Source organism: Schistocerca cancellata, chromosome 1 (genome assembly GCF_023864275.1).
Source record: "Schistocerca cancellata isolate TAMUIC-IGC-003103 chromosome 1, iqSchCanc2.1, whole genome shotgun sequence".
In the NCBI taxonomy this organism is placed as follows: domain Eukaryota; kingdom Metazoa; phylum Arthropoda; class Insecta; order Orthoptera; family Acrididae; genus Schistocerca; species Schistocerca cancellata.
The window spans coordinates 117,322,981-117,346,511 of record NC_064626.1 but is presented as its reverse complement, the minus strand read 5'-3'; the positions used below and the strand labels follow the sequence as shown (position 1 = coordinate 117,346,511).

At 44.1% G+C, this 23,531-nt stretch overlaps 18 non-coding genes across 18 annotated transcripts; all 18 read right to left on the bottom strand.

The window, feature by feature from the left end:
* Window positions 1-494: 494 nt before the first annotated feature.
* Trnar-ucu (transfer RNA arginine (anticodon UCU)) lies at window positions 495-567 on the bottom strand. Its single transcript has one exon. It is a non-coding gene; the product is annotated as a tRNA-Arg (tRNA).
* A 1,220-nt stretch (window positions 568-1,787) lies between these two features.
* Window positions 1,788-1,860, bottom strand: Trnar-ucu (transfer RNA arginine (anticodon UCU)). The gene has a single exon. It is a non-coding gene; the product is annotated as a tRNA-Arg (tRNA).
* Window positions 1,861-3,080: 1,220 nt separating this feature from the next.
* Trnar-ucu (transfer RNA arginine (anticodon UCU)) lies at window positions 3,081-3,153 on the bottom strand. The gene has a single exon. It is a non-coding gene; the product is annotated as a tRNA-Arg (tRNA).
* A 1,220-nt stretch (window positions 3,154-4,373) lies between these two features.
* On the bottom strand, window positions 4,374-4,446 carry Trnar-ucu (transfer RNA arginine (anticodon UCU)). Its single transcript has one exon. It is a non-coding gene; the product is annotated as a tRNA-Arg (tRNA).
* Window positions 4,447-5,666: 1,220 nt separating this feature from the next.
* On the bottom strand, window positions 5,667-5,739 carry Trnar-ucu (transfer RNA arginine (anticodon UCU)). The gene has a single exon. It is a non-coding gene; the product is annotated as a tRNA-Arg (tRNA).
* Window positions 5,740-6,959: 1,220 nt separating this feature from the next.
* On the bottom strand, window positions 6,960-7,032 carry Trnar-ucu (transfer RNA arginine (anticodon UCU)). The gene has a single exon. It is a non-coding gene; the product is annotated as a tRNA-Arg (tRNA).
* Window positions 7,033-8,252: 1,220 nt separating this feature from the next.
* Trnar-ucu (transfer RNA arginine (anticodon UCU)) lies at window positions 8,253-8,325 on the bottom strand. Its single transcript has one exon. It is a non-coding gene; the product is annotated as a tRNA-Arg (tRNA).
* Window positions 8,326-9,545: 1,220 nt separating this feature from the next.
* Window positions 9,546-9,618, bottom strand: Trnar-ucu (transfer RNA arginine (anticodon UCU)). Its single transcript has one exon. It is a non-coding gene; the product is annotated as a tRNA-Arg (tRNA).
* Window positions 9,619-10,838: 1,220 nt separating this feature from the next.
* On the bottom strand, window positions 10,839-10,911 carry Trnar-ucu (transfer RNA arginine (anticodon UCU)). The gene has a single exon. It is a non-coding gene; the product is annotated as a tRNA-Arg (tRNA).
* A 1,211-nt stretch (window positions 10,912-12,122) lies between these two features.
* On the bottom strand, window positions 12,123-12,195 carry Trnar-ucu (transfer RNA arginine (anticodon UCU)). Its single transcript has one exon. It is a non-coding gene; the product is annotated as a tRNA-Arg (tRNA).
* A 1,220-nt stretch (window positions 12,196-13,415) lies between these two features.
* Window positions 13,416-13,488, bottom strand: Trnar-ucu (transfer RNA arginine (anticodon UCU)). Its single transcript has one exon. It is a non-coding gene; the product is annotated as a tRNA-Arg (tRNA).
* Window positions 13,489-14,708: 1,220 nt separating this feature from the next.
* On the bottom strand, window positions 14,709-14,781 carry Trnar-ucu (transfer RNA arginine (anticodon UCU)). The gene has a single exon. It is a non-coding gene; the product is annotated as a tRNA-Arg (tRNA).
* A 1,220-nt stretch (window positions 14,782-16,001) lies between these two features.
* Trnar-ucu (transfer RNA arginine (anticodon UCU)) lies at window positions 16,002-16,074 on the bottom strand. Its single transcript has one exon. It is a non-coding gene; the product is annotated as a tRNA-Arg (tRNA).
* Window positions 16,075-17,294: 1,220 nt separating this feature from the next.
* Window positions 17,295-17,367, bottom strand: Trnar-ucu (transfer RNA arginine (anticodon UCU)). The gene has a single exon. It is a non-coding gene; the product is annotated as a tRNA-Arg (tRNA).
* Window positions 17,368-18,587: 1,220 nt separating this feature from the next.
* Window positions 18,588-18,660, bottom strand: Trnar-ucu (transfer RNA arginine (anticodon UCU)). Its single transcript has one exon. It is a non-coding gene; the product is annotated as a tRNA-Arg (tRNA).
* Window positions 18,661-19,880: 1,220 nt separating this feature from the next.
* On the bottom strand, window positions 19,881-19,953 carry Trnar-ucu (transfer RNA arginine (anticodon UCU)). Its single transcript has one exon. It is a non-coding gene; the product is annotated as a tRNA-Arg (tRNA).
* Window positions 19,954-21,173: 1,220 nt separating this feature from the next.
* On the bottom strand, window positions 21,174-21,246 carry Trnar-ucu (transfer RNA arginine (anticodon UCU)). Its single transcript has one exon. It is a non-coding gene; the product is annotated as a tRNA-Arg (tRNA).
* A 1,220-nt stretch (window positions 21,247-22,466) lies between these two features.
* On the bottom strand, window positions 22,467-22,539 carry Trnar-ucu (transfer RNA arginine (anticodon UCU)). The gene has a single exon. It is a non-coding gene; the product is annotated as a tRNA-Arg (tRNA).
* Window positions 22,540-23,531: the final 992 nt, after the last annotated feature.

Here is a 23,531-nt window from a genome sequence, read left to right as displayed (position 1 = left end):
TTTCTATAGATACAGAGTGCCATTGCTTACTGGGAACAGTTAAGGAACCATAGTACAATATCTTGTTGTGAAACTGTCTACTTTTCTCACTTGTGGCCGAGAAAACTGAAACCCTCTCACCTTGGGCTGCAAGAATTAAAGATCATGACTGGGATTACATACACTGACTCGTGAAGTAATACAAAATTATTTCACTCTTCACTGTATTTGTTTCTGTACAAAATGTGCGTTCTATTGCTATATTTCTATCTGTAGGTAAAAATTGGGTATTGAAAGAAAATTCCCGTGAACAGGGGCGTGAAGATATGGTTCCGCTTTTACAGCATTTACACATAGCAGCGTCATGGATCTACGAGAATTTTGCTTGTATGTGTAAGGTTAACATATTTAAGCATAGAACTGAAGTCACAACAATTTTCACCTTTTGAAGACGCTTGTGGTTACCCATATGTCAATTCCCATCTCGTGATTGGCACACATTTTTAAAAATTGCCCGTCCCTTGTGGGGATCGAACCCACGACCTTTGGATTAGAAGTCCAACGCGCTATCCTCTGCGCCAAAGGGACGCTGTGCAAGTGACGGTCTCAGATGTAAGAGATTCTGCAAGACATGACCCGTGCTACATGTCTCGCGTTACTTTTCTGATAGGCTTACTTTCATATTTCTCTGAAGCAATTACATCAAAGACTCATTATTTATGTAACAGACACGATACATCGCTCCGAATCGCTCTGTTTACCATGGCTCTACTGATTGAAACACCTGCGTATTGACAGAGTTGCTCTGTACAATCGTAGTAACACAGTCCTGCTATTAGATTCGCTCACGTGCGCTGCTTACAGATAAATGGGAATTGCGCTCTTTAGAACAGCATCCACTCACAAAGTGGTAAACGACACACTGGGAACACTGTACGATTAGTCACATTTTTTGACTTTGGTTGACTGCTGTGTCACAGCCGGTCCCCATCATATGTATACACTCCAACGGACGTGTGTGCCCTGTTAGCACATTTACCAGGAACGTTAGCTGCATCACCTCCCTGGCAATTCCATGCCGTGCTCGAAGCGTCAGCCATTGCTTGGTGACAGTGTGCTTCGATGAGAAGTGGACAGATGATGCATCTCTCTCGCCGTCAGTTATAGGCGGGAATCATACTTAATGTAGTTTTCTGCAAGCGTCAGCGGAGCGTCAGACATCTGTGTCTGGTCTTCTCCCTTCATGCATCCACCAAGTCCACTCCTGGCAGTCTCCAGTAAAAGCCCCCTGTGCTGAAGCGAAAATTGCCGCCGTTTCTATAGATACAGAGTGCCATTGCTTACTGGGAACAGTTAAGGAACCATAGTACAATATCTTGTTGTGAAACTGTCTACTTTTCTCACTTGTGGCCGAGAAAACTGAAACCCTCTCACCTTGGGCTGGAAGAATTAAAGATCATGACTGGGATTACATACATTGACTCGTGAAGTAATACAAAATTATTTCACTCTTCACTGTATTTGTTTCTGTACAAAATGTGCGTTCTATTGCTATATTTCTATCTGTAGGTAAAAATTGGGTATTGAAAGAAAATTCCCGTGAACAGGGGCGTGAAGATATGGTTCCGCTTTTACAGCATTTACACATAGCAGCGTCATGGATCTACGAGAATTTTGCTTGTATGTGTAAGGTTAACATATTTAAGCATAGAACTGAAGTCACAACAATTTTCACCTTTTGAAGACGCTTGTGGTTACCCATATGTCAATTCCCATCTCGTGATTGGCACACATTTTTAAAAATTGCCCGTCCCTTGTGGGGATCGAACCCACGACCTTTGGATTAGAAGTCCAACGCGCTATCCTCTGCGCCAAAGGGACGCTGTGCAAGTGACGGTCTCAGATGTAAGAGATTCTGCAAGACATGACCCGTGCTACATGTCTCGCGTTACTTTTCTGATAGGCTTACTTTCATATTTCTCTGAAGCAATTACATCAAAGACTCATTATTTATGTAACAGACACGATACATCGCTCCGAATCGCTCTGTTTACCATGGCTCTACTGATTGAAACACCTGCGTATTGACAGAGTTGCTCTGTACAATCGTAGTAACACAGTCCTGCTATTAGATTCGCTCACGTGCGCTGCTTACAGATAAATGGGAATTGCGCTCTTTAGAACAGCATCCACTCACAAAGTGGTAAACGACACACTGGGAACACTGTACGATTAGTCACATTTTTTGACTTTGGTTGACTGCTGTGTCACAGCCGGTCCCCATCATATGTATACACTCCAACGGACGTGTGTGCCCTGTTAGCACATTTACCAGGAACGTTAGCTGCATCACCTCCCTGGCAATTCCATGCCGTGCTCGAAGCGTCAGCCATTGCTTGGTGACAGTGTGCTTCGATGAGAAGTGGACAGATGATGCATCTCTCTCGCCGTCAGTTATAGGCGGGAATCATACTTAATGTAGTTTTCTGCAAGCGTCAGCGGAGCGTCAGACATCTGTGTCTGGTCTTCTCCCTTCATGCATCCACCAAGTCCACTCCTGGCAGTCTCCAGTAAAAGCCCCCTGTGCTGAAGCGAAAATTGCCGCCGTTTCTATAGATACAGAGTGCCATTGCTTACTGGGAACAGTTAAGGAACCATAGTACAATATCTTGTTGTGAAACTGTCTACTTTTCTCACTTGTGGCCGAGAAAACTGAAACCCTCTCACCTTGGGCTGGAAGAATTAAAGATCATGACTGGGATTACATACATTGACTCGTGAAGTAATACAAAATTATTTCACTCTTCACTGTATTTGTTTCTGTACAAAATGTGCGTTCTATTGCTATATTTCTATCTGTAGGTAAAAATTGGGTATTGAAAGAAAATTCCCGTGAACAGGGGCGTGAAGATATGGTTCCGCTTTTACAGCATTTACACATAGCAGCGTCATGGATCTACGAGAATTTTGCTTGTATGTGTAAGGTTAACATATTTAAGCATAGAACTGAAGTCACAACAATTTTCACCTTTTGAAGACGCTTGTGGTTACCCATATGTCAATTCCCATCTCGTGATTGGCACACATTTTTAAAAATTGCCCGTCCCTTGTGGGGATCGAACCCACGACCTTTGGATTAGAAGTCCAACGCGCTATCCTCTGCGCCAAAGGGACGCTGTGCAAGTGACGGTCTCAGATGTAAGAGATTCTGCAAGACATGACCCGTGCTACATGTCTCGCGTTACTTTTCTGATAGGCTTACTTTCATATTTCTCTGAAGCAATTACATCAAAGACTCATTATTTATGTAACAGACACGATACATCGCTCCGAATCGCTCTGTTTACCATGGCTCTACTGATTGAAACACCTGCGTATTGACAGAGTTGCTCTGTACAATCGTAGTAACACAGTCCTGCTATTAGATTCGCTCACGTGCGCTGCTTACAGATAAATGGGAATTGCGCTCTTTAGAACAGCATCCACTCACAAAGTGGTAAACGACACACTGGGAACACTGTACGATTAGTCACATTTTTTGACTTTGGTTGACTGCTGTGTCACAGCCGGTCCCCATCATATGTATACACTCCAACGGACGTGTGTGCCCTGTTAGCACATTTACCAGGAACGTTAGCTGCATCACCTCCCTGGCAATTCCATGCCGTGCTCGAAGCGTCAGCCATTGCTTGGTGACAGTGTGCTTCGATGAGAAGTGGACAGATGATGCATCTCTCTCGCCGTCAGTTATAGGCGGGAATCATACTTAATGTAGTTTTCTGCAAGCGTCAGCGGAGCGTCAGACATCTGTGTCTGGTCTTCTCCCTTCATGCATCCACCAAGTCCACTCCTGGCAGTCTCCAGTAAAAGCCCCCTGTGCTGAAGCGAAAATTGCCGCCGTTTCTATAGATACAGAGTGCCATTGCTTACTGGGAACAGTTAAGGAACCATAGTACAATATCTTGTTGTGAAACTGTCTACTTTTCTCACTTGTGGCCGAGAAAACTGAAACCCTCTCACCTTGGGCTGGAAGAATTAAAGATCATGACTGGGATTACATACATTGACTCGTGAAGTAATACAAAATTATTTCACTCTTCACTGTATTTGTTTCTGTACAAAATGTGCGTTCTATTGCTATATTTCTATCTGTAGGTAAAAATTGGGTATTGAAAGAAAATTCCCGTGAACAGGGGCGTGAAGATATGGTTCCGCTTTTACAGCATTTACACATAGCAGCGTCATGGATCTACGAGAATTTTGCTTGTATGTGTAAGGTTAACATATTTAAGCATAGAACTGAAGTCACAACAATTTTCACCTTTTGAAGACGCTTGTGGTTACCCATATGTCAATTCCCATCTCGTGATTGGCACACATTTTTAAAAATTGCCCGTCCCTTGTGGGGATCGAACCCACGACCTTTGGATTAGAAGTCCAACGCGCTATCCTCTGCGCCAAAGGGACGCTGTGCAAGTGACGGTCTCAGATGTAAGAGATTCTGCAAGACATGACCCGTGCTACATGTCTCGCGTTACTTTTCTGATAGGCTTACTTTCATATTTCTCTGAAGCAATTACATCAAAGACTCATTATTTATGTAACAGACACGATACATCGCTCCGAATCGCTCTGTTTACCATGGCTCTACTGATTGAAACACCTGCGTATTGACAGAGTTGCTCTGTACAATCGTAGTAACACAGTCCTGCTATTAGATTCGCTCACGTGCGCTGCTTACAGATAAATGGGAATTGCGCTCTTTAGAACAGCATCCACTCACAAAGTGGTAAACGACACACTGGGAACACTGTACGATTAGTCACATTTTTTGACTTTGGTTGACTGCTGTGTCACAGCCGGTCCCCATCATATGTATACACTCCAACGGACGTGTGTGCCCTGTTAGCACATTTACCAGGAACGTTAGCTGCATCACCTCCCTGGCAATTCCATGCCGTGCTCGAAGCGTCAGCCATTGCTTGGTGACAGTGTGCTTCGATGAGAAGTGGACAGATGATGCATCTCTCTCGCCGTCAGTTATAGGCGGGAATCATACTTAATGTAGTTTTCTGCAAGCGTCAGCGGAGCGTCAGACATCTGTGTCTGGTCTTCTCCCTTCATGCATCCACCAAGTCCACTCCTGGCAGTCTCCAGTAAAAGCCCCCTGTGCTGAAGCGAAAATTGCCGCCGTTTCTATAGATACAGAGTGCCATTGCTTACTGGGAACAGTTAAGGAACCATAGTACAATATCTTGTTGTGAAACTGTCTACTTTTCTCACTTGTGGCCGAGAAAACTGAAACCCTCTCACCTTGGGCTGGAAGAATTAAAGATCATGACTGGGATTACATACATTGACTCGTGAAGTAATACAAAATTATTTCACTCTTCACTGTATTTGTTTCTGTACAAAATGTGCGTTCTATTGCTATATTTCTATCTGTAGGTAAAAATTGGGTATTGAAAGAAAATTCCCGTGAACAGGGGCGTGAAGATATGGTTCCGCTTTTACAGCATTTACACATAGCAGCGTCATGGATCTACGAGAATTTTGCTTGTATGTGTAAGGTTAACATATTTAAGCATAGAACTGAAGTCACAACAATTTTCACCTTTTGAAGACGCTTGTGGTTACCCATATGTCAATTCCCATCTCGTGATTGGCACACATTTTTAAAAATTGCCCGTCCCTTGTGGGGATCGAACCCACGACCTTTGGATTAGAAGTCCAACGCGCTATCCTCTGCGCCAAAGGGACGCTGTGCAAGTGACGGTCTCAGATGTAAGAGATTCTGCAAGACATGACCCGTGCTACATGTCTCGCGTTACTTTTCTGATAGGCTTACTTTCATATTTCTCTGAAGCAATTACATCAAAGACTCATTATTTATGTAACAGACACGATACATCGCTCCGAATCGCTCTGTTTACCATGGCTCTACTGATTGAAACACCTGCGTATTGACAGAGTTGCTCTGTACAATCGTAGTAACACAGTCCTGCTATTAGATTCGCTCACGTGCGCTGCTTACAGATAAATGGGAATTGCGCTCTTTAGAACAGCATCCACTCACAAAGTGGTAAACGACACACTGGGAACACTGTACGATTAGTCACATTTTTTGACTTTGGTTGACTGCTGTGTCACAGCCGGTCCCCATCATATGTATACACTCCAACGGACGTGTGTGCCCTGTTAGCACATTTACCAGGAACGTTAGCTGCATCACCTCCCTGGCAATTCCATGCCGTGCTCGAAGCGTCAGCCATTGCTTGGTGACAGTGTGCTTCGATGAGAAGTGGACAGATGATGCATCTCTCTCGCCGTCAGTTATAGGCGGGAATCATACTTAATGTAGTTTTCTGCAAGCGTCAGCGGAGCGTCAGACATCTGTGTCTGGTCTTCTCCCTTCATGCATCCACCAAGTCCACTCCTGGCAGTCTCCAGTAAAAGCCCCCTGTGCTGAAGCGAAAATTGCCGCCGTTTCTATAGATACAGAGTGCCATTGCTTACTGGGAACAGTTAAGGAACCATAGTACAATATCTTGTTGTGAAACTGTCTACTTTTCTCACTTGTGGCCGAGAAAACTGAAACCCTCTCACCTTGGGCTGGAAGAATTAAAGATCATGACTGGGATTACATACATTGACTCGTGAAGTAATACAAAATTATTTCACTCTTCACTGTATTTGTTTCTGTACAAAATGTGCGTTCTATTGCTATATTTCTATCTGTAGGTAAAAATTGGGTATTGAAAGAAAATTCCCGTGAACAGGGGCGTGAAGATATGGTTCCGCTTTTACAGCATTTACACATAGCAGCGTCATGGATCTACGAGAATTTTGCTTGTATGTGTAAGGTTAACATATTTAAGCATAGAACTGAAGTCACAACAATTTTCACCTTTTGAAGACGCTTGTGGTTACCCATATGTCAATTCCCATCTCGTGATTGGCACACATTTTTAAAAATTGCCCGTCCCTTGTGGGGATCGAACCCACGACCTTTGGATTAGAAGTCCAACGCGCTATCCTCTGCGCCAAAGGGACGCTGTGCAAGTGACGGTCTCAGATGTAAGAGATTCTGCAAGACATGACCCGTGCTACATGTCTCGCGTTACTTTTCTGATAGGCTTACTTTCATATTTCTCTGAAGCAATTACATCAAAGACTCATTATTTATGTAACAGACACGATACATCGCTCCGAATCGCTCTGTTTACCATGGCTCTACTGATTGAAACACCTGCGTATTGACAGAGTTGCTCTGTACAATCGTAGTAACACAGTCCTGCTATTAGATTCGCTCACGTGCGCTGCTTACAGATAAATGGGAATTGCGCTCTTTAGAACAGCATCCACTCACAAAGTGGTAAACGACACACTGGGAACACTGTACGATTAGTCACATTTTTTGACTTTGGTTGACTGCTGTGTCACAGCCGGTCCCCATCATATGTATACACTCCAACGGACGTGTGTGCCCTGTTAGCACATTTACCAGGAACGTTAGCTGCATCACCTCCCTGGCAATTCCATGCCGTGCTCGAAGCGTCAGCCATTGCTTGGTGACAGTGTGCTTCGATGAGAAGTGGACAGATGATGCATCTCTCTCGCCGTCAGTTATAGGCGGGAATCATACTTAATGTAGTTTTCTGCAAGCGTCAGCGGAGCGTCAGACATCTGTGTCTGGTCTTCTCCCTTCATGCATCCACCAAGTCCACTCCTGGCAGTCTCCAGTAAAAGCCCCCTGTGCTGAAGCGAAAATTGCCGCCGTTTCTATAGATACAGAGTGCCATTGCTTACTGGGAACAGTTAAGGAACCATAGTACAATATCTTGTTGTGAAACTGTCTACTTTTCTCACTTGTGGCCGAGAAAACTGAAACCCTCTCACCTTGGGCTGGAAGAATTAAAGATCATGACTGGGATTACATACATTGACTCGTGAAGTAATACAAAATTATTTCACTCTTCACTGTATTTGTTTCTGTACAAAATGTGCGTTCTATTGCTATATTTCTATCTGTAGGTAAAAATTGGGTATTGAAAGAAAATTCCCGTGAACAGGGGCGTGAAGATATGGTTCCGCTTTTACAGCATTTACACATAGCAGCGTCATGGATCTACGAGAATTTTGCTTGTATGTGTAAGGTTAACATATTTAAGCATAGAACTGAAGTCACAACAATTTTCACCTTTTGAAGACGCTTGTGGTTACCCATATGTCAATTCCCATCTCGTGATTGGCACACATTTTTAAAAATTGCCCGTCCCTTGTGGGGATCGAACCCACGACCTTTGGATTAGAAGTCCAACGCGCTATCCTCTGCGCCAAAGGGACGCTGTGCAAGTGACGGTCTCAGATGTAAGAGATTCTGCAAGACATGACCCGTGCTACATGTCTCGCGTTACTTTTCTGATAGGCTTACTTTCATATTTCTCTGAAGCAATTACATCAAAGACTCATTATTTATGTAACAGACACGATACATCGCTCCGAATCGCTCTGTTTACCATGGCTCTACTGATTGAAACACCTGCGTATTGACAGAGTTGCTCTGTACAATCGTAGTAACACAGTCCTGCTATTAGATTCGCTCACGTGCGCTGCTTACAGATAAATGGGAATTGCGCTCTTTAGAACAGCATCCACTCACAAAGTGGTAAACGACACACTGGGAACACTGTACGATTAGTCACATTTTTTGACTTTGGTTGACTGCTGTGTCACAGCCGGTCCCCATCATATGTATACACTCCAACGGACGTGTGTGCCCTGTTAGCACATTTACCAGGAACGTTAGCTGCATCACCTCCCTGGCAATTCCATGCCGTGCTCGAAGCGTCAGCCATTGCTTGGTGACAGTGTGCTTCGATGAGAAGTGGACAGATGATGCATCTCTCTCGCCGTCAGTTATAGGCGGGAATCATACTTAATGTAGTTTTCTGCAAGCGTCAGCGGAGCGTCAGACATCTGTGTCTGGTCTTCTCCCTTCATGCATCCACCAAGTCCACTCCTGGCAGTCTCCAGTAAAAGCCCCCTGTGCTGAAGCGAAAATTGCCGCCGTTTCTATAGATACAGAGTGCCATTGCTTACTGGGAACAGTTAAGGAACCATAGTACAATATCTTGTTGTGAAACTGTCTACTTTTCTCACTTGTGGCCGAGAAAACTGAAACCCTCTCACCTTGGGCTGGAAGAATTAAAGATCATGACTGGGATTACATACATTGACTCGTGAAGTAATACAAAATTATTTCACTCTTCACTGTATTTGTTTCTGTACAAAATGTGCGTTCTATTGCTATATTTCTATCTGTAGGTAAAAATTGGGTATTGAAAGAAAATTCCCGTGAACAGGGGCGTGAAGATATGGTTCCGCTTTTACAGCATTTACACATAGCAGCGTCATGGATCTACGAGAATTTTGCTTGTATGTGTAAGGTTAACATATTTAAGCATAGAACTGAAGTCACAACAATTTTCACCTTTTGAAGACGCTTGTGGTTACCCATATGTCAATTCCCATCTCGTGATTGGCACACATTTTTAAAAATTGCCCGTCCCTTGTGGGGATCGAACCCACGACCTTTGGATTAGAAGTCCAACGGGCTATCCTCTGCGCCAAAGGGACGCTGTGCAAGTGACGGTCTCAGATGTAAGAGATTCTGCAAGACATGACCCGTGCTACATGTCTCGCGTTACTTTTCTGATAGGCTTACTTTCATATTTCTCTGAAGCAATTACATCAAAGACTCATTATTTATGTAACAGACACGATACATCGCTCCGAATCGCTCTGTTTACCATGGCTCTACTGATTGAAACACCTGCGTATTGACAGAGTTGCTCTGTACAATCGTAGTAACACAGTCCTGCTATTAGATTCGCTCACGTGCGCTGCTTACAGATAAATGGGAATTGCGCTCTTTAGAACAGCATCCACTCACAAAGTGGTAAACGACACACTGGGAACACTGTACGATTAGTCACATTTTTTGACTTTGGTTGACTGCTGTGTCACAGCCGGTCCCCATCATATGTATACACTCCAACGGACGTGTGTGCCCTGTTAGCACATTTACCAGGAACGTTAGCTGCATCACCTCCCTGGCAATTCCATGCCGTGCTCGAAGCGTCAGCCATTGCTTGGTGACAGTGTGCTTCGATGAGAAGTGGACAGATGATGCATCTCTCTCGCCGTCAGTTATAGGCGGGAATCATACTTAATGTAGTTTTCTGCAAGCGTCAGCGGAGCGTCAGACATCTGTGTCTGGTCTTCTCCCTTCATGCATCCACCAAGTCCACTCCTGGCAGTCTCCAGTAAAAGCCCCCTGTGCTGAAGCGAAAATTGCCGCCGTTTCTATAGATACAGAGTGCCATTGCTTACTGGGAACAGTTAAGGAACCATAGTACAATATCTTGTTGTGAAACTGTCTACTTTTCTCACTTGTGGCCGAGAAAACTGAAACCCTCTCACCTTGGGCTGGAAGAATTAAAGATCATGACTGGGATTACATACATTGACTCGTGAAGTAATACAAAATTATTTCACTCTTCACTGTATTTGTTTCTGTACAAAATGTGCGTTCTATTGCTATATTTCTATCTGTAGGTAAAAATTGGGTATTGAAAGAAAATTCCCGTGAACAGGGGCGTGAAGATATGGTTCCGCTTTTACAGCATTTACACATAGCAGCGTCATGGATCTACGAGAATTTTGCTTGTATGTGTAAGGTTAACATATTTAAGCATAGAACTGAAGTCACAACAATTTTCACCTTTTGAAGACGCTTGTGGTTACCCATATGTCAATTCCCATCTCGTGATTGGCACACATTTTTAAAAATTGCCCGTCCCTTGTGGGGATCGAACCCACGACCTTTGGATTAGAAGTCCAACGCGCTATCCTCTGCGCCAAAGGGACGCTGTGCAAGTGACGGTCTCAGATGTAAGAGATTCTGCAAGACATGACCCGTGCTACATGTCTCGCGTTACTTTTCTGATAGGCTTACTTTCATATTTCTCTGAAGCAATTACATCAAAGACTCATTATTTATGTAACAGACACGATACATCGCTCCGAATCGCTCTGTTTACCATGGCTCTACTGATTGAAACACCTGCGTATTGACAGAGTTGCTCTGTACAATCGTAGTAACACAGTCCTGCTATTAGATTCGCTCACGTGCGCTGCTTACAGATAAATGGGAATTGCGCTCTTTAGAACAGCATCCACTCACAAAGTGGTAAACGACACACTGGGAACACTGTACGATTAGTCACATTTTTTGACTTTGGTTGACTGCTGTGTCACAGCCGGTCCCCATCATATGTATACACTCCAACGGACGTGTGTGCCCTGTTAGCACATTTACCAGGAACGTTAGCTGCATCACCTCCCTGGCAATTCCATGCCGTGCTCGAAGCGTCAGCCATTGCTTGGTGACAGTGTGCTTCGATGAGAAGTGGACAGATGATGCATCTCTCTCGCCGTCAGTTATAGGCGGGAATCATACTTAATGTAGTTTTCTGCAAGCGTCAGCGGAGCGTCAGACATCTGTGTCTGGTCTTCTCCCTTCATGCATCCACCAAGCCCACTCCTGGCAGTCTCCAGTAAAAGCCCCCTGTGCTGAAGCGAAAATTGCCGCCGTTTCTATAGATACAGAGTGCCATTGCTTACTGGGAACAGTTAAGGAACCATAGTACAATATCTTGTTGTGAAACTGTCTACTTTTCTCACTTGTGGCCGAGAAAACTGAAACCCTCTCACCTTGGGCTGGAAGAATTAAAGATCATGACTGGGATTACATACATTGACTCGTGAAGTAATACAAAATTATTTCACTCTTCACTGTATTTGTTTCTGTACAAAATGTGCGTTCTATTGCTATATTTCTATCTGTAGGTAAAAATTGGGTATTGAAAGAAAATTCCCGTGAACAGGGGCGTGAAGATATGGTTCCGCTTTTACACATAGCAGCGTCATGGATCTACGAGAATTTTGCTTGTATGTGTAAGGTTAACATATTTAAGCATAGAACTGAAGTCACAACAATTTTCACCTTTTGAAGACGCTTGTGGTTACCCATATGTCAATTCCCATCTCGTGATTGGCACACATTTTTAAAAATTGCCCGTCCCTTGTGGGGATCGAACCCACGACCTTTGGATTAGAAGTCCAACGCGCTATCCTCTGCGCCAAAGGGACGCTGTGCAAGTGACGGTCTCAGATGTAAGAGATTCTGCAAGACATGACCCGTGCTACATGTCTCGCGTTACTTTTCTGATAGGCTTACTTTCATATTTCTCTGAAGCAATTACATCAAAGACTCATTATTTATGTAACAGACACGATACATCGCTCCGAATCGCTCTGTTTACCATGGCTCTACTGATTGAAACACCTGCGTATTGACAGAGTTGCTCTGTACAATCGTAGTAACACAGTCCTGCTATTAGATTCGCTCACGTGCGCTGCTTACAGATAAATGGGAATTGCGCTCTTTAGAACAGCATCCACTCACAAAGTGCTAAACGACACACTGGGAACACTGTACGATTAGTCACATTTTTTGACTTTGGTTGACTGCTGTGTCACAGCCGGTCCCCATCATATGTATACACTCCAACGGACGTGTGTGCCCTGTTAGCACATTTACCAGGAACGTTAGCTGCATCACCTCCCTGGCAATTCCATGCCGTGCTCGAAGCGTCAGCCATTGCTTGGTGACAGTGTGCTTCGATGAGAAGTGGACAGATGATGCATCTCTCTCGCCGTCAGTTATAGGCGGGAATCATACTTAATGTAGTTTTCTGCAAGCGTCAGCGGAGCGTCAGACATCTGTGTCTGGTCTTCTCCCTTCATGCATCCACCAAGTCCACTCCTGGCAGTCTCCAGTAAAAGCCCCCTGTGCTGAAGCGAAAATTGCCGCCGTTTCTATAGATACAGAGTGCCATTGCTTACTGGGAACAGTTAAGGAACCATAGTACAATATCTTGTTGTGAAACTGTCTACTTTTCTCACTTGTGGCCGAGAAAACTGAAACCCTCTCACCTTGGGCTGGAAGAATTAAAGATCATGACTGGGATTACATACATTGACTCGTGAAGTAATACAAAATTATTTCACTCTTCACTGTATTTGTTTCTGTACAAAATGTGCGTTCTATTGCTATATTTCTATCTGTAGGTAAAAATTGGGTATTGAAAGAAAATTCCCGTGAACAGGGGCGTGAAGATATGGTTCCGCTTTTACAGCATTTACACATAGCAGCGTCATGGATCTACGAGAATTTTGCTTGTATGTGTAAGGTTAACATATTTAAGCATAGAACTGAAGTCACAACAATTTTCACCTTTTGAAGACGCTTGTGGTTACCCATATGTCAATTCCCATCTCGTGATTGGCACACATTTTTAAAAATTGCCCGTCCCTTGTGGGGATCGAACCCACGACCTTTGGATTAGAAGTCCAACGCGCTATCCTCTGCGCCAAAGGGACGCTGTGCAAGTGACGGTCTCAGATGTAAGAGATTCTGCAAGACATGACCCGTGCTACATGTCTCGCGTTACTTTTCTGATAGGCTTACTTTCATATTTCTCTGAAGCAATTACATCAAAGACTCATTATTTATGTAACAGACACGATACATCGCTCCGAATCGCTCTGTTTACCATGGCTCTACTGATTGAAACACCTGCGTATTGACAGAGTTGCTCTGTACAATCGTAGTAACACAGTCCTGCTATTAGATTCGCTCACGTGCGCTGCTTACAGATAAATGGGAATTGCGCTCTTTAGAACAGCATCCACTCACAAAGTGGTAAACGACACACTGGGAACACTGTACGATTAGTCACATTTTTTGACTTTGGTTGACTGCTGTGTCACAGCCGGTCCCCATCATATGTATACACTCCAACGGACGTGTGTGCCCTGTTAGCACATTTACCAGGAACGTTAGCTGCATCACCTCCCTGGCAATTCCATGCCGTGCTCGAAGCGTCAGCCATTGCTTGGTGACAGTGTGCTTCGATGAGAAGTGGACAGATGATGCATCTCTCTCGCCGTCAGTTATAGGCGGGAATCATACTTAATGTAGTTTTCTGCAAGCGTCAGCGGAGCGTCAGACATCTGTGTCTGGTCTTCTCCCTTCATGCATCCACCAAGTCCACTCCTGGCAGTCTCCAGTAAAAGCCCCCTGTGCTGAAGCGAAAATTGCCGCCGTTTCTATAGATACAGAGTGCCATTGCTTACTGGGAACAGTTAAGGAACCATAGTACAATATCTTGTTGTGAAACTGTCTACTTTTCTCACTTGTGGCCGAGAAAACTGAAACCCTCTCACCTTGGGCTGGAAGAATTAAAGATCATGACTGGGATTACATACATTGACTCGTGAAGTAATACAAAATTATTTCACTCTTCACTGTATTTGTTTCTGTACAAAATGTGCGTTCTATTGCTATATTTCTATCTGTAGGTAAAAATTGGGTATTGAAAGAAAATTCCCGTGAACAGGGGCGTGAAGATATGGTTCCGCTTTTACAGCATTTACACATAGCAGCGTCATGGATCTACGAGAATTTTGCTTGTATGTGTAAGGTTAACATATTTAAGCATAGAACTGAAGTCACAACAATTTTCACCTTTTGAAGACGCTTGTGGTTACCCATATGTCAATTCCCATCTCGTGATTGGCACACATTTTTAAAAATTGCCCGTCCCTTGTGGGGATCGAACCCACGACCTTTGGATTAGAAGTCCAACGCGCTATCCTCTGCGCCAAAGGGACGCTGTGCAAGTGACGGTCTCAGATGTAAGAGATTCTGCAAGACATGACCCGTGCTACATGTCTCGCGTTACTTTTCTGATAGGCTTACTTTCATATTTCTCTGAAGCAATTACATCAAAGACTCATTATTTATGTAACAGACACGATACATCGCTCCGAATCGCTCTGTTTACCATGGCTCTACTGATTGAAACACCTGCGTATTGACAGAGTTGCTCTGTACAATCGTAGTAACACAGTCCTGCTATTAGATTCGCTCACGTGCGCTGCTTACAGATAAATGGGAATTGCGCTCTTTAGAACAGCATCCACTCACAAAGTGGTAAACGACACACTGGGAACACTGTACGATTAGTCACATTTTTTGACTTTGGTTGACTGCTGTGTCACAGCCGGTCCCCATCATATGTATACACTCCAACGGACGTGTGTGCCCTGTTAGCACATTTACCAGGAACGTTAGCTGCATCACCTCCCTGGCAATTCCATGCCGTGCTCGAAGCGTCAGCCATTGCTTGGTGACAGTGTGCTTCGATGAGAAGTGGACAGATGATGCATCTCTCTCGCCGTCAGTTATAGGCGGGAATCATACTTAATGTAGTTTTCTGCAAGCGTCAGCGGAGCGTCAGACATCTGTGTCTGGTCTTCTCCCTTCATGCATCCACCAAGTCCACTCCTGGCAGTCTCCAGTAAAAGCCCCCTGTGCTGAAGCGAAAATTGCCGCCGTTTCTATAGATACAGAGTGCCATTGCTTACTGGGAACAGTTAAGGAACCATAGTACAATATCTTGTTGTGAAACTGTCTACTTTTCTCACTTGTGGCCGAGAAAACTGAAACCCTCTCACCTTGGGCTGGAAGAATTAAAGATCATGACTGGGATTACATACATTGACTCGTGAAGTAATACAAAATTATTTCACTCTTCACTGTATTTGTTTCTGTACAAAATGTGCGTTCTATTGCTATATTTCTATCTGTAGGTAAAAATTGGGTATTGAAAGAAAATTCCCGTGAACAGGGGCGTGAAGATATGGTTCCGCTTTTACAGCATTTACACATAGCAGCGTCATGGATCTACGAGAATTTTGCTTGTATGTGTAAGGTTAACATATTTAAGCATAGAACTGAAGTCACAACAATTTTCACCTTTTGAAGACGCTTGTGGTTACCCATATGTCAATTCCCATCTCGTGATTGGCACACATTTTTAAAAATTGCCCGTCCCTTGTGGGGATCGAACCCACGACCTTTGGATTAGAAGTCCAACGCGCTATCCTCTGCGCCAAAGGGACGCTGTGCAAGTGACGGTCTCAGATGTAAGAGATTCTGCAAGACATGACCCGTGCTACATGTCTCGCGTTACTTTTCTGATAGGCTTACTTTCATATTTCTCTGAAGCAATTACATCAAAGACTCATTATTTATGTAACAGACACGATACATCGCTCCGAATCGCTCTGTTTACCATGGCTCTACTGATTGAAACACCTGCGTATTGACAGAGTTGCTCTGTACAATCGTAGTAACACAGTCCTGCTATTAGATTCGCTCACGTGCGCTGCTTACAGATAAATGGGAATTGCGCTCTTTAGAACAGCATCCACTCACAAAGTGGTAAACGACACACTGGGAACACTGTACGATTAGTCACATTTTTTGACTTTGGTTGACTGCTGTGTCACAGCCGGTCCCCATCATATGTATACACTCCAACGGACGTGTGTGCCCTGTTAGCACATTTACCAGGAACGTTAGCTGCATCACCTCCCTGGCAATTCCATGCCGTGCTCGAAGCGTCAGCCATTGCTTGGTGACAGTGTGCTTCGATGAGAAGTGGACAGATGATGCATCTCTCTCGCCGTCAGTTATAGGCGGGAATCATACTTAATGTAGTTTTCTGCAAGCGTCAGCGGAGCGTCAGACATCTGTGTCTGGTCTTCTCCCTTCATGCATCCACCAAGTCCACTCCTGGCAGTCTCCAGTAAAAGCCCCCTGTGCTGAAGCGAAAATTGCCGCCGTTTCTATAGATACAGAGTGCCATTGCTTACTGGGAACAGTTAAGGAACCATAGTACAATATCTTGTTGTGAAACTGTCTACTTTTCTCACTTGTGGCCGAGAAAACTGAAACCCTCTCACCTTGGGCTGGAAGAATTAAAGATCATGACTGGGATTACATACATTGACTCGTGAAGTAATACAAAATTATTTCACTCTTCACTGTATTTGTTTCTGTACAAAATGTGCGTTCTATTGCTATATTTCTATCTGTAGGTAAAAATTGGGTATTGAAAGAAAATTCCCGTGAACAGGGGCGTGAAGATATGGTTCCGCTTTTACAGCATTTACACATAGCAGCGTCATGGATCTACGAGAATTTTGCTTGTATGTGTAAGGTTAACATATTTAAGCATAGAACTGAAGTCACAACAATTTTCACCTTTTGAAGACGCTTGTGGTTACCCATATGTCAATTCCCATCTCGTGATTGGCACACATTTTTAAAAATTGCCCGTCCCTTGTGGGGATCGAACCCACGACCTTTGGATTAGAAGTCCAACGCGCTATCCTCTGCGCCAAAGGGACGCTGTGCAAGTGACGGTCTCAGATGTAAGAGATTCTGCAAGACATGACCCGTGCTACATGTCTCGCGTTACTTTTCTGATAGGCTTACTTTCATATTTCTCTGAAGCAATTACATCAAAGACTCATTATTTATGTAACAGACACGATACATCGCTCCGAATCGCTCTGTTTACCATGGCTCTACTGATTGAAACACCTGCGTATTGACAGAGTTGCTCTGTACAATCGTAGTAACACAGTCCTGCTATTAGATTCGCTCACGTGCGCTGCTTACAGATAAATGGGAATTGCGCTCTTTAGAACAGCATCCACTCACAAAGTGGTAAACGACACACTGGGAACACTGTACGATTAGTCACATTTTTTGACTTTGGTTGACTGCTGTGTCACAGCCGGTCCCCATCATATGTATACACTCCAACGGACGTGTGTGCCCTGTTAGCACATTTACCAGGAACGTTAGCTGCATCACCTCCCTGGCAATTCCATGCCGTGCTCGAAGCGTCAGCCATTGCTTGGTGACAGTGTGCTTCGATGAGAAGTGGACAGATGATGCATCTCTCTCGCCGTCAGTTATAGGCGGGAATCATACTTAATGTAGTTTTCTGCAAGCGTCAGCGGAGCGTCAGACATCTGTGTCTGGTCTTCTCCCTTCATGCATCCACCAAGTCCACTCCTGGCAGTCTCCAGTAAAAGCCCCCTGTGCTGAAGCGAAAATTGCCGCCGTTTCTATAGATACAGAGTGCCATTGCTTACTGGGAACAGTTAAGGAACCATAGTACAATATCTTGTTGTGAAACTGTCTACTTTTCTCACTTGTGGCCGAGAAAACTGAAACCCTCTCACCTTGGGCTGGAAGAATTAAAGATCATGACTGGGATTACATACATTGACTCGTGAAGTAATACAAAATTATTTCACTCTTCACTGTATTTGTTTCTGTACAAAATGTGCGTTCTATTGCTATATTTCTATCTGTAGGTAAAAATTGGGTATTGAAAGAAAATTCCCGTGAACAGGGGCGTGAAGATATGGTTCCGCTTTTACAGCATTTACACATAGCAGCGTCATGGATCTACGAGAATTTTGCTTGTATGTGTAAGGTTAACATATTTAAGCATAGAACTGAAGTCACAACAATTTTCACCTTTTGAAGACGCTTGTGGTTACCCATATGTCAATTCCCATCTCGTGATTGGCACACATTTTTAAAAATTGCCCGTCCCTTGTGGGGATCGAACCCACGACCTTTGGATTAGAAGTCCAACGCGCTATCCTCTGCGCCAAAGGGACGCTGTGCAAGTGACGGTCTCAGATGTAAGAGATTCTGCAAGACATGACCCGTGCTACATGTCTCGCGTTACTTTTCTGATAGGCTTACTTTCATATTTCTCTGAAGCAATTACATCAAAGACTCATTATTTATGTAACAGACACGATACATCGCTCCGAATCGCTCTGTTTACCATGGCTCTACTGATTGAAACACCTGCGTATTGACAGAGTTGCTCTGTACAATCGTAGTAACACAGTCCTGCTATTAGATTCGCTCACGTGCGCTGCTTACAGATAAATGGGAATTGCGCTCTTTAGAACAGCATCCACTCACAAAGTGGTAAACGACACACTGGGAACACTGTACGATTAGTCACATTTTTTGACTTTGGTTGACTGCTGTGTCACAGCCGGTCCCCATCATATGTATACACTCCAACGGACGTGTGTGCCCTGTTAGCACATTTACCAGGAACGTTAGCTGCATCACCTCCCTGGCAATTCCATGCCGTGCTCGAAGCGTCAGCCATTGCTTGGTGACAGTGTGCTTCGATGAGAAGTGGACAGATGATGCATCTCTCTCGCCGTCAGTTATAGGCGGGAATCATACTTAATGTAGTTTTCTGCAAGCGTCAGCGGAGCGTCAGACATCTGTGTCTGGTCTTCTCCCTTCATGCATCCACCAAGTCCACTCCTGGCAGTCTCCAGTAAAAGCCCCCTGTGCTGAAGCGAAAATTGCCGCCGTTTCTATAGATACAGAGTGCCATTGCTTACTGGGAACAGTTAAGGAACCATAGTACAATATCTTGTTGTGAAACTGTCTACTTTTCTCACTTGTGGCCGAGAAAACTGAAACCCTCTCACCTTGGGCTGGAAGAATTAAAGATCATGACTGGGATTACATACATTGACTCGTGAAGTAATACAAAATTATTTCACTCTTCACTGTATTTGTTTCTGTACAAAATGTGCGTTCTATTGCTATATTTCTATCTGTAGGTAAAAATTGGGTATTGAAAGAAAATTCCCGTGAACAGGGGCGTGAAGATATGGTTCCGCTTTTACAGCATTTACACATAGCAGCGTCATGGATCTACGAGAATTTTGCTTGTATGTGTAAGGTTAACATATTTAAGCATAGAACTGAAGTCACAACAATTTTCACCTTTTGAAGACGCTTGTGGTTACCCATATGTCAATTCCCATCTCGTGATTGGCACACATTTTTAAAAATTGCCCGTCCCTTGTGGGGATCGAACCCACGACCTTTGGATTAGAAGTCCAACGCGCTATCCTCTGCGCCAAAGGGACGCTGTGCAAGTGACGGTCTCAGATGTAAGAGATTCTGCAAGACATGACCCGTGCTACATGTCTCGCGTTACTTTTCTGATAGGCTTACTTTCATATTTCTCTGAAGCAATTACATCAAAGACTCATTATTTATGTAACAGACACGATACATCGCTCCGAATCGCTCTGTTTACCATGGCTCTACTGATTGAAACACCTGCGTATTGACAGAGTTGCTCTGTACAATCGTAGTAACACAGTCCTGCTATTAGATTCGCTCACGTGCGCTGCTTACAGATAAATGGGAATTGCGCTCTTTAGAACAGCATCCACTCACAAAGTGGTAAACGACACACTGGGAACACTGTACGATTAGTCACATTTTTTGACTTTGGTTGACTGCTGTGTCACAGCCGGTCCCCATCATATGTATACACTCCAACGGACGTGTGTGCCCTGTTAGCACATTTACCAGGAACGTTAGCTGCATCACCTCCCTGGCAATTCCATGCCGTGCTCGAAGCGTCAGCCATTGCTTGGTGACAGTGTGCTTCGATGAGAAGTGGACAGATGATGCATCTCTCTCGCCGTCAGTTATAGGCGGGAATCATACTTAATGTAGTTTTCTGCAAGCGTCAGCGGAGCGTCAGACATCTGTGTCTGGTCTTCTCCCTTCATGCATCCACCAAGTCCACTCCTGGCAGTCTCCAGTAAAAGCCCCCTGTGCTGAAGCGAAAATTGCCGCCGTTTCTATAGATACAGAGTGCCATTGCTTACTGGGAACAGTTAAGGAACCATAGTACAATATCTTGTTGTGAAACTGTCTACTTTTCTCACTTGTGGCCGAGAAAACTGAAACCCTCTCACCTTGGGCTGGAAGAATTAAAGATCATGACTGGGATTACATACATTGACTCGTGAAGTAATACAAAATTATTTCACTCTTCACTGTATTTGTTTCTGTACAAAATGTGCGTTCTATTGCTATATTTCTATCTGTAGGTAAAAATTGGGTATTGAAAGAAAATTCCCGTGAACAGGGGCGTGAAGATATGGTTCCGCTTTTACAGCATTTACACATAGCAGCGTCATGGATCTACGAGAATTTTGCTTGTATGTGTAAGGTTAACATATTTAAGCATAGAACTGAAGTCACAACAATTTTCACCTTTTGAAGACGCTTGTGGTTACCCATATGTCAATTCCCATCTCGTGATTGGCACACATTTTTAAAAATTGCCCGTCCCTTGTGGGGATCGAACCCACGACCTTTGGATTAGAAGTCCAACGGGCTATCCTCTGCGCCAAAGGGACGCTGTGCAAGTGACGGTCTCAGATGTAAGAGATTCTGCAAGACATGACCCGTGCTACATGTCTCGCGTTACTTTTCTGATAGGCTTACTTTCATATTTCTCTGAAGCAATTACATCAAAGACTCATTATTTATGTAACAGACACGATACATCGCTCCGAATCGCTCTGTTTACCATGGCTCTACTGATTGAAACACCTGCGTATTGACAGAGTTGCTCTGTACAATCGTAGTAACACAGTCCTGCTATTAGATTCGCTCACGTGCGCTGCTTACAGATAAATGGGAATTGCGCTCTTTAGAACAGCATCCACTCACAAAGTGGTAAACGACACACTGGGAACACTGTACGATTAGTCACATTTTTTGACTTTGGTTGACTGCTGTGTCACAGCCGGTCCCCATCATATGTATACACTCCAACGGACGTGTGTGCCCTGTTAGCACATTTACCAGGAACGTTAGCTGCATCACCTCCCTGGCAATTCCATGCCGTGCTCGAAGCGTCAGCCATTGCTTGGTGACAGTGTGCTTCGATGAGAAGTGGACAGATGATGCATCTCTCTCGCCGTCAGTTATAGGCGGGAATCATACTTAATGTAGTTTTCTGCAAGCGTCAGCGGAGCGTCAGACATCTGTGTCTGGTCTTCTCCCTTCATGCATCCACCAAGTCCACTCCTGGCAGTCTCCAGTAAAAGCCCCCTGTGCTGAAGCGAAAATTGCCGCCGTTTCTATAGATACAGAGTGCCATTGCTTACTGGGAACAGTTAAGGAACCATAGTACAATATCTTGTTGTGAAACTGTCTACTTTTCTCACTTGTGGCCGAGAAAACTGAAACCCTCTCACCTTGGGCTGGAAGAATTAAAGATCATGACTGGGATTACATACATTGACTCGTGAAGTAATACAAAATTATTTCACTCTTCACTGTATTTGTTTCTGTACAAAATGTGCGTTCTATTGCTATATTTCTATCTGTAGGTAAAAATTGGGTATTGAAAGAAAATTCCCGTGAACAGGGGCGTGAAGATATGGTTCCGCTTTTACAGCATTTACACATAGCAGCGTCATGGATCTACGAGAATTTTGCTTGTATGTGTAAGGTTAACATATTTAAGCATAGAACTGAAGTCACAACAATTTTCACCTTTTGAAGACGCTTGTGGTTACCCATATGTCAATTCCCATCTCGTGATTGGCACACATTTTTAAAAATTGCCCGTCCCTTGTGGGGATCGAACCCACGACCTTTGGATTAGAAGTCCAACGCGCTATCCTCTGCGCCAAAGGGACGCTGTGCAAGTGACGGTCTCAGATGTAAGAGATTCTGCAAGACATGACCCGTGCTACATGTCTCGCGTTACTTTTCTGATAGGCTTACTTTCATATTTCTCTGAAGCAATTACATCAAAGACTCATTATTTATGTAACAGACACGATACATCGCTCCGAATCGCTCTGTTTACCATGGCTCTACTGATTGAAACACCTGCGTATTGACAGAGTTGCTCTGTACAATCGTAGTAACACAGTCCTGCTATTAGATTCGCTCACGTGCGCTGCTTACAGATAAATGGGAATTGCGCTCTTTAGAACAGCATCCACTCACAAAGTGGTAAACGACACACTGGGAACACTGTACGATTAGTCACATTTTTTGACTTTGGTTGACTGCTGTGTCACAGCCGGTCCCCATCATATGTATACACTCCAACGGACGTGTGTGCCCTGTTAGCACATTTACCAGGAACGTTAGCTGCATCACCTCCCTGGCAATTCCATGCCGTGCTCGAAGCGTCAGCCATTGCTTGGTGACAGTGTGCTTCGATGAGAAGTGGACAGATGATGCATCTCTCTCGCCGTCAGTTATAGGCGGGAATCATACTTAATGTAGTTTTCTGCAAGCGTCAGCGGAGCGTCAGACATCTGTGTCTGGTCTTCTCCCTTCATGCATCCACCAAGCCCACTCCTGGCAGTCTCCAGTAAAAGCCCCCTGTGCTGAAGCGAAAATTGCCGCCGTTTCTATAGATACAGAGTGCCATTGCTTACTGGGAACAGTTAAGGAACCATAGTACAATATCTTGTTGTGAAACTGTCTACTTTTCTCACTTGTGGCCGAGAAAACTGAAACCCTCTCACCTTGGGCTGGAAGAATTAAAGATCATGACTGGGATTACATACATTGACTCGTGAAGTAATACAAAATTATTTCACTCTTCACTGTATTTGTTTCTGTACAAAATGTGCGTTCTATTGCTATATTTCTATCTGTAGGTAAAAATTGG